This window comes from Pangasianodon hypophthalmus, chromosome 3, assembly GCF_027358585.1.
Source record: "Pangasianodon hypophthalmus isolate fPanHyp1 chromosome 3, fPanHyp1.pri, whole genome shotgun sequence".
NCBI lineage: Eukaryota > Metazoa > Chordata > Actinopteri > Siluriformes > Pangasiidae > Pangasianodon > Pangasianodon hypophthalmus.
In genome coordinates, this window is record NC_069712.1 from 14,582,851 (window position 1) to 14,597,839 (window position 14,989).

General features: G+C 38.4%; 1 protein-coding gene across 1 annotated transcript in view; it reads left to right on the forward strand.

The window, feature by feature from the left end:
• The window catches only part of slc24a3 (solute carrier family 24 member 3), a 73,023-nt gene that overhangs the window by 18,770 nt on the left and 39,264 nt on the right, over nucleotides 1–14,989 (forward strand). The gene's annotated exons all lie outside the window — the stretch shown is intronic.

The following is a 14,989-nucleotide window of genomic DNA, read 5'->3' on the forward strand; positions in this document are numbered from 1 at the left end:
CAAAACCAAAAGTGTAACCTCTCTGGAACTGATTAAGGAAGAAGCCAGTTTATGTTTTAGTTCTGCAAATGTGTTTTGCATAGCCATGTATCTATGTATGTTAGTTGTGTGTGCTGTGAAAGGAGTCTGTAGTGTGAAATCAGTCTGACTATGCAGTATTAATGTGGGGCAAGCACTCAGTTTTACAATGTTGGTGTGGAAAGGTCACTGTGTCATGCACTTTGGGGGGTGCTGATGGTCGGTTTGCTCTGGCTTTAGACTACAGAAGGGCAGTGCCTGATCTGACTGCCTCTTTTGTTGCCTTCTGAGTGCGTAATCCAGCTGACACAGACAACACTATTGTTGATCAGGAAGCTCACGGTTGCCTGTGGGAGTGCGGAAGCAAATGATAGCACAGTACAGCTGCACAATGAATCATATTTTAATTGTAAGCATGATTTTCAGTCTTCTCAGTTAATTAATATAACCAGCTATGATATTGGCTAATGCTCCACATTGAGGTTTTAACGAACTTGAATGAACAATTTCCTCTCTGCTTCACAAACGTAGTGACCAGTAGTCAAGAAAGACTTAAGATAGCCGTGATAGTCGTGACAGATTTAATTAGTTATTTAGGTCTGGATTCAGAGTTGGCCCCTTAAGTCCAAAAGATAATTCAGTATTTCAGAGACAAATGAATGAAAATGAAAAAAAAGACTAATACAGTGATATATGATTGAGATGTCAAACATTGAAATAAAACTCTAGTCCAGTATGTTGCCAGTATATTGCTGCATGAATGATCCTATTAATCATTAATCACAGCAAATGTAGTCTAATTTAACATTATCGCTTCTACCCTAATTATACGGCAGCTTATAAAATAGCACTTGATCCAGCACATCCTATTATTGCATTATATTTTTTATATTGTGCACCAGCAGTTAATCGAGATCATGAAATCATAATGTGTGCTTAGGCAATTTTGTCAGGCATTTTAATTTGGTATTTTGCATTGGCTATTAAAATAATGACAGTGATTTTGTTAATTCACCTCTAAAGAAAACATGGCAATGGCTTGAAGGATAATCTGAATGAGCATCTGCAATCTGCTACACCTACAGCTCACTTTAATTTAATTCATAACTTTACCCATAAAAAATTGGTCCTTGAGATAAGGAGTGATTTAAGATGCTGTCTCAGCCAATGTCCTCCAAACTTTTCACAGACTTTAAAGGGATGATAATTTTAATGAATTAATACTGTCATATTTTTAATGTTGGCCACAAATGGCATTCCATAGTTTTTCAGTTTAATTACAACACATGAATTTCAGTGTGACATTTTATGGTTACTTGAAATTGTCAGCCAGTGTTGCTGGACTGAAAACATGCACTTCACATAATTTCAAATTCAGAATCACGCGTAATTTAGACACACCTGTAGTTTAGGCGACCTCCATCCCATATGCTCAACTCTCACATAGCTTCTGAATGTCTAAGGTCTGAAAAATGATGTGTGATTTTGTTCTTAAATCTTCACTGCACGCTCTTCACTCAACTTCAAATATTGCCCTTATTTAGTTATAGTCTAATTTTAGCATACACATATCTTACCATTCAAATGATCTGCACAATCAATGTGACCAAGGAACAAAATAATTAAACAATTTTGTTTAATTTTGGTTTCCTTAACTGGCTGAATAACTGTGAAAACAAAATTTCAAAAATTGTTATTTCAATAGTGAGCAAAGTAATAATAATTTCATAACCATTACCATGACACTTTATATACTGAATGAGTCTTCACTATCGTAGAGCTACAGGTAAAGCTAAAATGTGTGCTATGGTATTGGTATGTCTGTGGATGAGCTTTTTTTGCTGATTCTGAAAAGCCTACTGGTCCGTCTCTGTAGTCTTTTCTCTCAGCTGTGAGTGAGAGACTTTTGCACTACATAGGTTTGTGTTTGCCCATTTAAACCACTCAGTGAAATGACTTTTCTAGTCTATTCATCCTCACTTATTCATGGTTATAGTTTAATTGTATAGTGCTGCTTTCTGAATGGGATAATTGCTTGCTTTAGCCATTGTGGCTAATTAGAGCAGGTCTTAGTGAGAGAGGAGGTGAAGTGGCTGAACAAAGAAACCATCAATACCGTAGGTCTATTGATTAACCATCTACTCTCAGCAGTGTGTTTGCTACAGCAGAGCTCTAACGATCTGTAAGTTATAACAGTTTGCAGTAACTTTTATATTTTTAGAAAAATGCATGTGCTGTTAGAATGTTATGGAAATGTTTAGGTGCAAAGTCACTCATTTACTCAGTCAGTCACACGCTTACTCAGTCACTCATTCACTCACTCAATCAATCATTCACTCATTCATTCAATCAGTCACTTACAAACTCACTCAGTCATTCAGTCACTCACTAACTCAGCTGGTCACTCAATCACTTACTACCTCACTCAGTCATTCAGTCACTTACTAACTCAGTCAGACACTCAGTCATTTAACTCCATCATTCACTAACTCGCTCACCCATTCAGTCACTCATTCACTCACTCACTCACATTCACTCACTGAGTCATTCACTCACTCACATTCACTCACTCACTCACTCATTCACTCACTGAGTCATTCACTCACTCACATTCACTCACTCACTCATTCAGTCACTCACATTCACTCACTCACCCATTCACTCACTCACTCACATTCACTCACTCACTCATTCAGTCACTCACATTCACTCACTCACTCACATTCACTCACTCACTCATTCAGTCACTCACATTCACTCAGTCACCCATTCAGTCACTCATTCACTCAGTCACTCATTCACTCACTGAGTCACTCACTCACTCACTCACATTATTATTATTATTATTATTATTATTATTATTATAGCAATGGCAGAAGGTTGTTAGGCCATGGTTTCTAAGCCCAGTGATCTCTGTCCCTTACAGCCGCTTTGATTGCTCTGATGTGGAAAGAGTAGCTTATTGTCCATAGTTTCACATGGCCAGTCCGTGTTTGCTCATGGGCAGATTTGGTGAATGTTTCCAAGTGGGGTCCTGGTGTTTTAGGAGGCTGTTCTACTTGCCAAGTATTTCCTTGATCTTGCCATTAAAGAGGGAGTTAAATTCTGAAGCATTTACCCGTGCTGGGAATCCAGAAACACCCACCCCATCAGCCTGGCGCCTTAGCACACGGCGAGGGTTTCCTTACTCTGCTCTTTGTTACCATGACACCCCCACAGTGTTGGCTTTAAACAGATGGTATTAGAGTGTTTGCTTGTTTTTATCCATCTCATGATGTATTGTTCTCTCAATCAGGCCTACTGTAAATAATCTGTATTTAGACAAAGAATCATGATAGCTTGTTTCTCCTTAATTAGCCTTGACTCCTGAAATGCTGTAATTATTTTAAATGTAATTATTGTAGCTTTTCTGAATCACATTCCCTCTTATAATCACCTCAGAGTTTTTCTGGGAAATGGTTCAAGGAGAATCTGCTTCTCTTTTTCAGATGTTTGTCTGTGGATAAGATGCCTTTTAATTCCGCATTAAAAGCCATTAAACTGAGGTACCTAAATGCTCAGTGGTACAACTGAGCAGATAAAATTTGCTTGTGAGAAACTTAAGTCTTTTTGGATGTCATATTTGGATAGCATCATTAGTAACACACCAGATATTTTTTTTTATCTTACTGAAATTGTAGAGAATGTTGAGTAAAAATGCTTTCATTAAAACTGCTTATTAAAGGCAATAGTTATGCATGCCTGTCATATTCTTACCAGAGCAAGTTTTCTCTACAGCATGCATGTTGATATGCTTGTTTTATTAAACAATATACCGAAAAAAGTAATACAATGAAAGGCTTACAAAACAAAAAAAGACTGATTAGCAGTACTGGCTCCATGAGGACAAGTAAGGAGTAAAACAAGATGTAGCATACTGTCATAGGAAAATAATCAATGAGTAGTTGGTGTGATATAGCCTGGCGTAAAGGGTTACCAGCTCAAAGACTATTTTTTGATACCAGCACATCCTGAAGTGTTTTTTATATATACAACAGAAATTGTCCAGTGCTAGCAACTGTCATAATTTTCATCCATATATAGTTTTATTTAATGTTGTGGAACCTCTTTGAAACAAGTTAGTTTGTCTGCCATACAAGTGCCTGTGTAAGCTGTTACTACAGAGGCATATTCAGTTGAGTGCATTGATATAAATCTATGCTTTGTCTACCTTCAGAGCTATGCTGTTATAAAAAAAAAATAATCAACACCGTCAAGACTTCAGTTTAATTCTGTGGTCATTCTGTGCATACGTTCCACTGAAGCTGCATTGTACCATCTACACTTAGGAAAAAAAACAGTTCCTCAAGAGGACCTTTTCTGAAAGAGAAACCCTCTGTTTTATGGTTCTTTGAGATGCTTTAATGGATCCCTCAGAGGAACAAACTGAATAACCATTTAGGATGTTAGATGGAACAGGGCTGATCCAGGAATAGAAGTGTACTCATTCACTTCAGCATAAGCTTGCGCGATATAACAATTTTATCATCCGTACATGATATTTCATTGCCACAATATCCAGTGACGTTTTCTCCAATTATATTGTAGTACCAGACCTGCCAAGCTTTACGTATTTTCTTTAGAAGCTCTGCAATTTATCATCAGAGTGGACTAGAAGTATCCGCAGAGCTGAAAATTATTATGCCCTCCCATACTCTCCTTAAATCTGAAATGCATCCTAATATTCCTGTCTTTTTCAGTCTAATATTGCATAAGCCTACTCCAGCAGTCTAGTCTGCTAACACTTCTATTCAATTCAGTTCAGTTCAATTCAGTTTTAATTTTATTTTATTTTATAGCCTTCTCTATTCAAGGTACCAACAAAGAGCCTGCACCTTTTTATCAAAAATGTGTGGCGGATCATAAAAGACCAGAGGTTTTCTCAGGTACTGCGGTGCTGCTGTACTGACTACTCAGTGCTTTATAGGTCAATAGTATTATTTTATAATCAATGCGAAATTTGATTGTGATAAGTGTGGATAAGATAGGGGTGATGTGGTCATATCTTCTGGTTCTAGTAAGGACTCTAGCTGCTGCATTCTGGACTAACTTGAGCTTGTTTATGCACCTACTGGAACCCCCAGACAGTAAGGCATTACAATAATCCAACCTAGAGGTAATAAAAGCATGAACTTTATATTTATAAGACATTATAAGACATTATAAGACATTATATTTCTTATCTTAGCAATATTTCTGAGATAAAAGAAGTCTATCCTAGTAATATCATGTACATGAGCTTCAAATGAAAGACTGGAATCAATAATCACACTAAGGTCATTTACTGCTGCACATGATGAAACAGAAAGGCCATCCAGAGTTACTGTGTAATCAGAAAGCTTATGTCTAGCTGCATGTGGTCCTAGTACAAGTACTTCTGTCTTGTCAGAATTAAGTAGAAGGAACTTAATAAGCATCTAGTGTCTAATGTCCTTTACCCATTCCTCAGCTTTATTAAGCTGGTGTCTGTCATCTGACTGTTCACATTTGGCACTAGCTGTCCTAACTTTTGTGTATCTAGTCTGTCCATGGCTGTTGCCTTTGATCTCTTATTTGGCCTGTTGGACAGTTGTTCAACTTCAGGTGACCTGAGTTATGTGAAAAGAATGCAACAGTGCATTATGCATATGAAAAGTATGCAACAGTGTTCACATAGCAGCAGGAGAGTGTGATGCTCTGTAGAAATCAGACTCTGAAGTGTAACTCGTCACTCCGTCCTGCTGTCTTTGTCTGAGGGGCTTCCCTGAGGTTCTAATTGTACATGAAATTAGTGTTCAGCTCTCCAACAAAGCAATTCATACAGCGGGGTGTGCTCTGCAGTCAGTGTAATGATTTTAATCACTTCCCTGAAATCTTTATTTCTGTTTTTAAGAAAACAAAATGAGTACTAGTGAGAGCAGCAGCTGGAACTGGAGAAGCAGCAGGTGAGGAGCAGAGGAGGGAAGTTTGTGAGTGAGATGGAGTGATTACACAGCGGGACGCTCATGGCTGTTGGAAAATGTGAGTGTGAGAGTGGCCTGTCAAGCTCTGTGCATGCAAACACATCCGCAGCACTCATATAAATGATAAAAGAACACACTGGCATCACAATATGCATAGCAGTCATCATTTATGTGTTAGAGGAAATTGTTATTTTTGCTTCTTTGACATCATGAAGCTGATTGTTGATATTCTAATATACCTATTTTGACTTAATAATAATGAAAGCCTATTAATAATAATAAAAGCCTGTTCTATGCTGTGACCAGTGTGAAATTATTTTCCAGTCATGCTTCTTGCAAAGATAATTGACCTGTTTGGTTATTTCTTATATATCATTTCTGGAGTCATGATGAATTATGTTTTTCTTTTCTTCAAATTGATTCAGACATGATTGTTAGCATCTTAATGTTATTTACAGTCTGATCCATTCCCAGTACAGCGTCCTTAGGTTCTCTAGCACTACTGAAATTGTACTGTTATGGGCTGGGAAGGAAACTGTAAAATGGAGTCCAAATTTGCTGAAGACTGGTTTAAAATTATAAGTAGAACGCTGACTGTGAGGCTGGTTTATTATTGTGCTCTGACTATATTCTATTAGGATTATTATATGTTCTGTTAGAATTATTTCCTGTTTAAAGGCTAGTGGTATAAAAAGAGGAGTTGGATTTCCTTCCTTTAAAATCCCTTAGGTGGATGTGCTTATCATTACTACGTCAAATTTTCTTTTATTTGCATATTATCTTGAGGTTACCTATAGACTAGTCAAGCTATTGTTTAAAAACCTTTCACCTGTCTTAAAGGCTAGCAGGACTAGCAAGACTAACTCCTAGTTGTGAACTAAATCACTTGTAACATGCTGAGTGTGCATTTGTTTTTTTTTGTTTGTTTGTTTGTTTTTTTGGGGGGGTTGGGGGTTGGTTGTGACTCTTGTACTAACTGGTCATAAATCAAATTGCACTAAGGCCCAGGTGTAAAATCGCATTTTACATCATTTCTGTGATAATCTGTTTAACACGCACAGGTATGATGGGTTGCACCTAGGCACAACTTTGGTTGAAGGTTATAAAGACATTTTAAAAAATTTGCCTTATTTACAAACTTTTTAGCAGTTTTGGCTGCTTTCACACTAGCCAAATTTTCCTAAGTGGTGTGCATGTTGCATGCAATGCTGTGTGAAGTGGGCACAATGTGGGTGCTTTTAAAAAGGGATGCCAATGTAAGTGCTTCCAAAGGTTCCAAAAGTGACTGAGTGACGTCAAGCGTTTTTTTAATTCCAAACTAATAAGGTCGCAGCAAGTGAGGGGCAAGTGAGTAAAACCAACATGGAGGGCAGTGCCAACAGAAAATAAATGAGATGCTTAATGATATATTCAATTGGAGATATTTTAATGCCCATATTTTAATTGACATTCAATTTAACTAAAGAAAATAGTTTTGGGATGTTCATTGCTATCTGATGTCACAGTGGTCTCGTCAGTTAAGCACTCCTCAATGTTCTGTCTCACATGTAGCTCTCCATAGTTAGAATAAATATCAAACCACCTGCCTAATATTGTGAACAGCTCTGACCCATCAAGGCATGGACTCCACAAGACCTCTGAAGATGTGCTGTGGTATCTAGCACCAAGACGTTGGCAGCAGTCCTGTAAGTTGCAAGGTGGGGCCTCCATGGATCGCACTTGTTTGTCCAGTCCATCCCACAGATGTGGGAAATTTGGAGTCCAAGTCAACACCTTGATCTTTTTGTCATATTCCTCAAACCATTCCTGAACAGTTTTGCAGTGTGACAGGGTGCATTACCCTACTGAAAGAAGCCACTGCCATTAGGGTATACCGTTGCCATGAACTGGGTCTGCAACAGTGTTTAGGTAGGTGGTATGTGTCAAAGTAGCATCCGCATTAATGCCTAAGGACCCAAGGTTTCCCAGCAGAACATTGCCGAGAGCATCACACTGCCTCCACCGGCTTGCCTTCTTCTCATAGTGCATCCTGATGCCATCTCTTCCCCAGGTAAGCAACGCACCTGGCCATCCACATAATGTAAAAGAAAATGTGATTCATCAGTCCAGGCAGCCATCTTCCATTGCTCCATGGTCCAGTTCCGATGCTCACGTGCCCATTGTACGTGCATTCGGCGGTGGACAGGTGTCAGCATGGGCACTCTGTCGGGTCTGCAGCTACGCAGCCCCATGTGCAGCAAGCTGCGATGCACTGTGTGTTCCGACACCTTTCTATCATAGCCTCCATTAACTTTTTCAGCAGTTAGTGCTACAGTAGCTCTTCTGTGGGACCAGACTAGACAGGCTAGCCTCCCCACACACAAATGAACCTTTGGCGCCCATGACCTTGTTGCCACTTCACCAGTAGTCCTTCTTTGGACCACTTTTGGTAGGTACTAACCACTGCATACCAGGAACCCCCCACAAGACCTGCTACACAAGCACTAAGAATGGTTTCAAAAAGTATAAAATTCACTCTTGGAAGCTGTGTAGAGATGAAAGGAGATGTTAGGCATCTTTTGCCAGCTTTGCCAGACAGGATACCTGTACCTGTTAAACAGATACTGTAGCTCCAAGATTCATATATACGAGGCAAGAAGAAAAAAATGGGAAGACATCCATATGACAAAAGTATTCATATAAAATTTTATGTCATGTGATTGAAAGATCTCGGCATGCATGTAAAAAGGTAGCCAGGAGATTCTCACTGCCCCTTAATTCTAAATCTCCTCCTGTTCTTTCTCTCTGCCTCTTTCTTTCTCCATCTTTGTTTCTCTCTCTCTCTCTTTTTCTGTCTCCTTCACATTTTGCCACCCAGGGATCTCTAATCCCAATTACTTCCCGCCAGGGATTTAAGAGCCCAGTGAAGGAGCCCAATGATCTACAGTTTAGAGTTTCTGTTTTTCCATCCTACTTTAGGCTCTACAAATATATCCTCACTTGCTTGAAGCTTGAACCACCTTTTTATGTTTAAATTGAACACAAGACCACCTCCCCAGAGGCCACTTAAAACTTTGTCAGTGAGCTTATAAGAATCCTCACTTATCAACTTATCGAATATTTTTCCAACAGTGTACACCGCACGAGGAACCAAGGAAGCTCACTAATGACCAGCCTTAGGACAACAAAGAAACTTGTATACAACTTCTGTCTCTCTCTTTGAGAAGTATGTTCCCTTTTCTCTCTTCCATGAGAAACGAATAAGACAGAAAGAGGAAAAAGGCAGAGTGTATGTAGAAATCGGGCGTGTTCAGTAGATACTGGCTGTCCCTGTTGAGGAGAAATTTGATAAGAGAGGTGAGGTAGAAATCTGGCATTTGTAGAGAGAGAGGCACTTAAACTCTCATTTCTAGGATATCCTGCCTGTTGTTCCAGGCTAACAGGATAACAGAGCATGATGGGAGGAGGCTGCTGTGAGCACTATTACTGGCACCTTCTCCTCTCAATAATGATACCTTTAATGATCAGAAACACTGTGTGTGTGTGTGTGTGTGTGTGTGTGTGTGTGTGTGCACTTTTCTCTCTGTGTATCTGAGAGTGAAAATTGAGATATTCGTGACACATCGTGCCTCCAGGGAGTTTATCTTTATTATAATTCCTTTACAGGCACAGTAAGACGTTTGCAATTCCACATTAACTGTAAATTACTGACAGTGCTGCTGATCATTGCAATGGGAGATATCTCTATTCATTACCTAAGCTACTGCAACAGTAACAAGTTCCAGATCAGCAGAACTCTTATTCTTTGGATTCTGGGTAAAGTCAGCTCTCCTCATGCTTTCACTGAACAGAACAACTATTAGATAAGCATCCAGTGTAAGCAGTAAGGTCTCTGTGAGATACCGGCTTGGATACACTTTGGCAAGTATTGACAGCGCAGGTTCAGACAACTGGGATGTGATAAATTATAATCTCTTACTGGAGATAATATGCTCCAAGATATGCAAGATAACCATTTTGAATAGACATTTGTCGATATGATTCCTTTTTCTGAATGAGTGATATATCTTTTATTCCTGGCCATTTTTAATTGTCTCACTGTTTGGCCTGGTTTGGGTCATCTGTTTTGTTTGGACATGTTTCATATACTTTGGCAAGTTTGGGCTGGAAAGCTCTACGGAAAAGTACTTTGTTCTATTCCCTAAGTCAGATTCAGAGCCTTTTGATCCAAGCATGTGTTAATAGCCTACATTTCTGGGATGTCGATCAGCCAGTTTAAGCGGGATTTAGCTCCATCCCCCACCCCCCTCCACCCAAAAATATGTTCTTTAGTACATGATAAATTTAAATCAACAGATTTTCATTTACATTCTTAATTATTCAGTAGTGTCTTTTCTCCTTGATATTCACAAAAAGTGTGATAGCCTGATGCTAGGACTTGGGGGAGGCTGCTACTCATCTAATCCAGCTTTGCCTTGGCTATGATACTCTCTCTGTAAGGGCACCCAGTGACATTGTGACAGGATATTGGCTAAAAGCCCACAGATAAACATTAGGTCTTATTCAAATACTTCATATAAGTAAATATAATATAGAGTAAAAATCTGTGGCAAATTATGGTCACTATAACTAGCTATCTACTAGCTATCTAAGTTTTGGCTAAAATAACTAAAAACTATTTAAGTTTTTTGCTTGTTACCTGCTTGTTAACTAGCTAAATTTAGGTTTAGACTACATACCACTGGCATTAGATAGCTGACGAGCTAGCCATTTTAGCCTAAACAGCAGAAACTCCATATATTGTGACAGCTCTTTATATTCTTTACTTTCATATGTCTTTTCAGTATTTTGAAACAATTACAGCAGTGCCCATATATTAATGTTTACAATAAGTTAATGTCAGTGAACAAGTCGCATAGTGTTACAGAATATTTCATCCTACCACAGGTGATTGCTTTAAGACTACGTCAGAAGCCTGGCCACCCCTAAAATTTCATTTAAATGAGCAATGAAATGTTTCTATTTTAAATATAGAAATATGTCCATATTATTCATCACTCTTGGTGAAATTCAATATTTTAGCAAATCAAATTAATGTCAAATATCTCACTGGAATATTACACTGTTCATGTAACAGGTTTTGTATAGAAACAAATAACTGAACTCTTCGCTTTTCCCGCCCGGACGCTCAGCTTCTTCATATGACTGGGAGACCTCTCAAATGGGTGGAACCTTGAAACTAACTGCCAAACACTGAAACGGTAATGAAAATGACTGACCTGCCAAACTTAAATATATCAGCACCAGTCTGACAAGCTAATATAGCTTGTTATTTTATCATTGTAATTGGTAAATATTGTAGATAAATTGTAAGTATAATTGCAAGTTCTAGCAAATCTGAGTTTAATTCTTTTTTTAAAATGTGTTACTTAATACAGCCAAGGAGAGGGAGAGAAAAAAAATGCTCAAGAGGCATGTCTGATAGAGGTTAGTGATCAAGAAGAAACTGAGTGGGACATTAAGCTTTCAGTGACAATAATGAATTTGATGACGTAGGTCTAATATTATTACAAGGCTAAACTAAATGATTTTATGATATTTTTAGTTTTAGTTGGTTGTTTTTGACTAACAGCCCCGTTGTCCTCTAGTTGGGGATGGAGTGGACTAGATTTTTTTCCTGTTTGTAGAAATGCTATTCCTTTCATATATCCTCATTAGTGAGAATATACTTAAGGCTATACATGTATATATAACCTTACCAAATAACCATTTTTTATGACTATTTCTATGTTAATATTCATGATTTTGGGATCATTTAATTAAAAAAAAAAAATCCCCTCTAGTAAAGACAAAAAAGTGGGCCCACTTTCATAAATCTCGAGTGATGCCTCTGCTGCCTCAGTGTGTTTCTGCGCTATAATGACAAAACAGATCAACTCAAGTGTCAGTGTGGAAGGAAAAGAGAGGAAACCATGTGTTGGAGAGTAAGGGGAAGTGAGAGAAGGGACATAGTGAAGCAGGGCTTAATGTCACATTACTCATCACAGTGATGAGTAACTAAACTCCACAATACACGGTGTGTCTCTGTGTATCAGCATCTCTCTTTTTCTATCGATGTGTGTGGGTGTCTGTGTACCTGTTTTTGGGTGGGGGAGACCGTCATTATTCACACACAGGTATTTTTTGCATATAGTTGCAACTTTTCCACTTCACAGCTACGCAGAATACAAAAAATTGCTTTGGTTTGAGATATGCATTAGGGCTGTCCAGTGGACTGTGCACAGTCAATATTAGATCCGTCTGAATTTCGCTGAATACTATTTTCTTAAAATTGTGGATTCACATTTTCAGTGGCAAAAAGTATTTGAATGTTTCGGTTCTCATGTTCTGCTTTTAGCCACTGAACGTAAGGCTGCATTTATCTTACCTTGGAAGTTGGAAGACTGTACTCAGAATTACATCATTTTCTACCTCCTTGCATTCGAACTGCAAAGTGGGAAAAAAAACATGGACGCCTCCATGTCCATCTTTTGTTAGCAACAAGCTAGCCAGCCAATTGTGATGAATGATGCATATTAACCTCCTCAAACCTGTGAACTGTACAGTTAGTGTTATAAATTTCACAAGCAAATATGGCTTTATGTTGACTGATCTTAAGCAAATACTATTATATACAGCATAACTCATAAAGGTAAGAGGTGCTTCTTTGTCTATTACTGATGCTATGTTGATTTGACATCACTTGGTGACCTCAAGATTGACAAGACCTTCCCGAGTTCCCGAGTAGGAATTCCGAGTTGAGGGGGGCAGTTTCTTTGTTTTTTCCAAATTGGAGGTTGAAAATGATAAGTTATGACTTTTAGTCAATTCAGCAAAAGTCTGTTAAACCACACATTAATGTTTTGCCAAATGGCACTTCTCACTTGATATAGGAAAGGGGTTCTGAGTAAATGCATGTGATTTATGGCATAACTTATTTTTACTTTTTTCTAATTATGTATTACTTTTCTAATAGAATACAAAATGTGAACAAGGCATGTGTTCTGAATGTGATATTACAGTTTCTGTGTCTGAATCTCAAATGGTGTTCTATTTTGCGTGTAATGGTCTATATGTTCTACAATGGTACAATGTATACCCTATATGGTGAACATGTAGTGAAGAGGAAGTCATTTAGGATTTGATACAGTTGATAATTTGTGTGTTAGAAGCTTAAATGAAAATATTCATGTGATAATATTGCTTACATAGTATTGCTGTTGCCATGGGGAGATTGTGTGAGTTAGAATAGGGAGATTTGTGCACCAAGGTAAATGTATACTATGTAAGTGTGAAGTGCTTGTAGAACATGCCATTGTTACACTTAACAGGAGCCACATGCAGAAATATTTCACTGGTGTTCAGACAGCAGTGCCTGGTGTCATGGCTCCTGGAAGGGTTTGCAAGCCCACAGCTCCAGTGTTAAATAGGTACACACATATCTACACACAAGACACATGCTTCAAGCAATAAAAACAGTAATGGAGATCGTGGTTGTGTCTGTGAGAATATCGCAGAGGTACTAACATCTACGGCTTAGCCATACCGTTTACGAATTTTGACCTGATGGAGGAGACACCAGCTTTTTTTTTTTTTAAACGGCGGTTAGACCAAAGATGAATAAAATTCTCCTGGCAGAAAAGAAGGGGAAAGGATGTGGGAGATGAAAAAGACGTTTGTTTCTGGTAGCAGCTACTTTCACTTTGCTTATTATTAGATAAGGTCACACCAGACTTTTGCCTCACTGTTGCTTGGCATGTATCTGGGGAATAAAATTAGTTGTCTTTTAGTTATTATTAGTTATTTAATTAGTTACTGTACACTAGGGATTTTGTGGTAAAATTCTGTTGATTCACTGTGTCTGTTTACCCCTGTAATTCACAAGTGGACTTCATGTATTATGTTAACTGGGACTCCTAGAATGTGTTAAATATCTGAGGACGGATACTCTGGCTGTGTACTTTCATCATAATGACTGCACTTTCTCACACCTCACACGGTCTCATAGTTGTCTCAAAAAGCCTGACGTCTCATCTGCAAATTGGGATTGATTTGCTATTAAACTATGGCAATAAATCAAAGCGGACAGAGCATCTCATTACTGCAGATTTTCAGCAATAATGAAGCGGGTATTAATTGACTATGAACATATTTGAGCTGTCTCTCTGGGAACAGAAGATGGATACTCAAGGGCAGTGCTTCAAGGGAGGCACTTATTCAGGGAAATTGAATTCACCTTCAGGTCACCTAGAAAAACATCACAACGCTCAAGATATTGAATTTCATGAACTCTGAAATTTCCTTTTGTGGAAGATATTCAAATCACCCAACAGCTTCTATTTTTCTCTTCAGAAATCGAACCCTCTGTGACCTTGGCCATTTTTAAGCCAGTCCTAACTTATAACACTAGCAAAGTTTGGCTGAAGAGAGGGGAATAGTTCAAACTAATTAAAAGTATGCGGGGGTGGAGGGAAGCCTCGAACATGGAGTTCTCTATGCTACCCACTACTCAGTTCAAAAACGTTATCCCTCTGTGTATAATTACACAGGGTACAGGACTACAGTCTTTGCATGTGTGTGTGCGTGTGAGAGAGAGAGAAAGAGAGAGATTCATCTGGTTCTGTCCTCTGGAGCCCACATTCATCATTGCTGTAGCTGAAACATGCAGAGCCAGAACACACAGCTGGCCTTTCCTCAGAGGACCCTCACCTATAATACAACACCCACTTTTTACTTCACTGTGCCTTTCACACAATTTCATAGGATTGTCTCACATAGTTAGGTTGAGGTCTCATTTAGCAATGCGATATTATTGATGATATTGCCACAGACAAAATGAATATAGCATTAGTTCTGCACTTTGCTGTTCTATCATATAAACCACAAAAGGTGGAAATTGTTGCTTTCTCAAACTAACACGAGAAAAACACGAGAAGTCAGTACTATAATTTGACATACGTTTGTTTTTGACA